The sequence below is a fragment of the Colobus angolensis genome, unplaced genomic scaffold (assembly GCF_000951035.1).
Source record: "Colobus angolensis palliatus isolate OR3802 unplaced genomic scaffold, Cang.pa_1.0 Scaffold452, whole genome shotgun sequence".
NCBI classification, from domain to species: Eukaryota; Metazoa; Chordata; class Mammalia; order Primates; family Cercopithecidae; genus Colobus; species Colobus angolensis.
In genome coordinates, this window is record NW_012117955.1 from 571,980 (window position 1) to 575,442 (window position 3,463).

The window sequence follows — 3,463 nt, forward strand, 5'->3', positions numbered from 1 at the left end:
CGCGCCGGGACCGCGTCCCACTCCTCAGGCCGGGGCGCACGTCGGCTCCCACGCTCAGCCAGCTCCCGGTGAGTAGGCCCTGGCGCCTGCAACCCCGGCCTCCGGGCTCCTGCTAGTCCGGGGGCTTCCGAGGTCTCCCGGGGCAGCAGCCGCTGGGACGGTTTCTCCGCCGGGCGGGGAGTGTCGCAGGCCTGGGCAGGTCGGGACCCGTCGTGGCCGCCTAGCCTATTCTCCTCGGTAGCCCAGGGGAGAGCCGGGCGCGGCGCGGAGCTCGGGCTCGGCTAGCGGAGGCTTATGGAGTTTGGAGGAAGAATGGGCTGTGGCCGGGCCGGGGCTGGTCCCGAGGTGTCCTCTGCGGAGGGGCGTGCAGAGCCTACAGGGCCCGCGAAGGAGAGCGGGCAGCCGGGGCCCCGGGTGGGGCCGGCACAGGTGGCGGGCCTGGGCTCACTGAGGCGGAGTTGGTGGCCGACTTGGGAGTGTAGAAGGGGGCTAGGGAGGGTGACAGCCATGGACAAGTGCGAGCAGAGTAAATTAGTTCACCTTTCTAACAGACCGCTTCAGGGTGTAATGGCGAAGGCTGGGTACTGGTGGAGATGGCAAAGATCCGAACCCTATACCTCTGCCGTTTATTGTTGGTGTTTTCTTGAGCGAAGTACGTGAGTGCACCCCTTTTTGGGGAGAGAGGAATTTGAGAAACTGTAGTTGTGAAATCAGCCTTTATGGAGAGGAGACTGAATTCTTCAAATTCACTGGATCAGGAATAGTCATGTATTAGAGGAATGGATGGGAATAAGTGATATGGACGAAAACTATTTGCTCAGAAGTGTCAGTTTTCTTTATGTGATGTTGCATGCTGCGGTGCCTCTTCAACAGAGTTAACCTTGGAGGGTAGTGGTATAGGTAATTCTAATCTTTGGGATTAGTATGTAAACCTGCATCAGATTTGCTTCTCTGATTATATCCTAATTATATTGAAATTTACATTCCATGTGTGCACCCTGCTGAGGCAGTGATGGAAGGCTGAACATGGCAGTGTGCAAGGAGCAACAGGCCCGGGATTTAAAAATGCCTACAAAGATTCATTTATTCGTTCAACATATCTTGATCAATAGCTGCTGATGCTGGGTCACATGTGATTGTCCTGTGGATAACTGAAGAGTTGATGGCATTGTTTAATTTTTAATAGCTTTTTGAAATGTTTTGATGTACCTTTTCATGAAGATATTTATTGGATGAACCAACTTGTACTTGCCCGGGCTCAGGAGCAGACCAATTTTAGAATGTTATTTAGACAAGGGTAACAATTACAGAAGAAGTAACCGCAAGTTACTGGAGAGAGAAATCTTGTATCTTTTTTTCTTCTTCTGTTAACATCCGGTGGAAATTTATTTATTTATTTATCTTAGTATTTATAGTACCCAGTTGCTTGGCCTTGTTTTAAGCACACCTGTTAATGGAAGTCAAGATTAATTGTATATATGGATATAACTATGTATAAAATGCTCCCAGTAGGAACTGATTACTTACAATACTAAAATACTCTTTCCTTTTACAAAAGGCTTGCCATATGTTGAACTACTCCCCCGGAGAAAATATAATACAAAGTATCTTGATTCTTGCTGTAACTATGTGACAGTTTGGAACTTGATCAACCTTTCTGTGCTTCAGTTTCCTCATCTTTCATATTAGGTAAACATCTACTCTCCTAGGGTTGGCTATTGTGAGCCTAAAGGGAGTTAATAGTTATCAGATTGTTTTAAACAGATTGAAGGGGTTATATTTCTGTGAGGTGGTAACAGCTCCCTCTGGACTCCTGTAATGCTTTTTCTGCACGTCTCTCGTGGCATTTACACTTTCAATCTTGTAGGTATTTATGTACCTATTTTATCTCTTGAGAGCAGGATAGGCCCTTCTCTAATTTTATCTTTCTTTTTTTTTTGAGACAGAGTATTGCTCTGTCTCCCAGGCTGGAGTGCAGTGGCACAATCTTGGCTCATTGCAACCTCCACCTCTGGGTTTAAGCGATTCTCCTGCCTCAGCCTCCCAAGTAGCTGGGACTACAGGCGCGTGCCACCACAACTGGCTAATTTTTTTGTATTTTCAGTAGAGGCGGGGTTTCACTGTGTTAGCCAGGATGATCTCGATCTCCTGACCTCGTGATCCACTTGCCTTGGCCTCCCAAAGTGCTGGGATTACAGGTGTGAGCCACCATGCCTGCCTTATTTGTAACTGAATTTAAAAAACAGTAAAATTTGTGTTTTGCCTATCCTCTTAATCAAAAAAGAATGAAATGATGGAAATTAACTTATAGGCAAAATTAGATTAGTCAATAACTTTTGTAAAGCTTTTTTTTTTTTTGAGACAGGGTCTCTTTTGCCCAGGCTGAAGTACAGTGGCTCGCTGCAGCCTTGACCTCTGGACTTAGGTGATCCTTCCACTTCAGCCTCCCCAAGTTGCTGGGACTACAGGCGCAGGCCACCATGGCTGGGTAATTTTTTTTTTTTTTTTTGTAGAGACAGGGTTTAACCATGTTGCCTAGGTTGGTCTCCAGCTCTTGGGCTTGAGCGATCTGCCTGTCTCAGCCTCCCAAAGTGCTAAGATGATAGGGGTGAGCCACTGCAACCGGCCTTAAAAGCATTTAAAAAAAATTGTGTTATGAATTGGTGAGATTTTCTTTTCTTACCTTTGTTATCTGCTGTAGAAGGTGAAGGACTTTGGATAGACTGGGGGTTGATGTAGGTGAATGTCAGGCTGTTTGTTTTTTAAAGAATATGTTTTGGTTGTTTGGTTTTGATTGTATTCTGTGATCTATCTTAGTTGTAATTTCAAATTCTTATTGATGCCTGGGAATGATATAACTCTTGCATATTTAGTTCCATCTGTTCTTTTACTTCAGATATTGGATTTTACTAGACTATGATACAAAACAACTAGTAAAGGTTGATCAGAATTTATTATGTATAGTCTTATTTGTAGATTAGAGATTCATATATTTTTGTTTACTCACTTATTCAACCAGTATGAGGTGTTTTTTATGTTCCGGCACACTACTAGTAAATACTAGAGAGTTATGAAGTATAGTCGAGCAGGTCGGTTATATTCACAAATAACTCAGTCTATAGATTATCTTTTTTTTTCCTTTGAGACGGAGTTTCACTCTTGTTACCCAGGCTGGAGTGCAGTGGCGCGGTCTCAGGTCACTGCAACTTCCGCCTCCCAGGTTCAAATGATTTCTCCTGCCTCAGCCTCCTGAGTAGCTGGGATTACAGGCATGCGCCACCATGCCTAGCTAATTTTTGTATTTTTAGTAAAGATGGGGTTTCACCGTGTTGGTCAGCCTGGTCTCGAGCTCCTGACCTCGTAATCTGCCCGCCTTGGCCTCCCAAAGTGCTGGGATTACAGGTGTGAGCCACTGTGCCCGGCCACATAGATTATCTTATATTTGGTCCTTTCCAGGTTTGAG

The 3,463-nt window shown here is 45.3% G+C and overlaps 1 protein-coding gene across 2 annotated transcripts in view; it reads left to right on the plus strand.

The window, feature by feature from the left end:
* Positions 1 to 3,463, plus strand: part of NCOR1 (nuclear receptor corepressor 1) — a 190,811-nt gene continuing 187,348 nt past the window's right edge. The window contains exon 1 of one of the 2 annotated variants that reach the window (XM_011957971.1): positions 1 to 68. The gene's annotated coding sequence lies outside the window, so the exon portion shown is untranslated. The remainder of the gene's footprint in view (positions 69 to 3,463) is intronic. The other variant, XM_011957970.1, reaches the window with a different exon arrangement.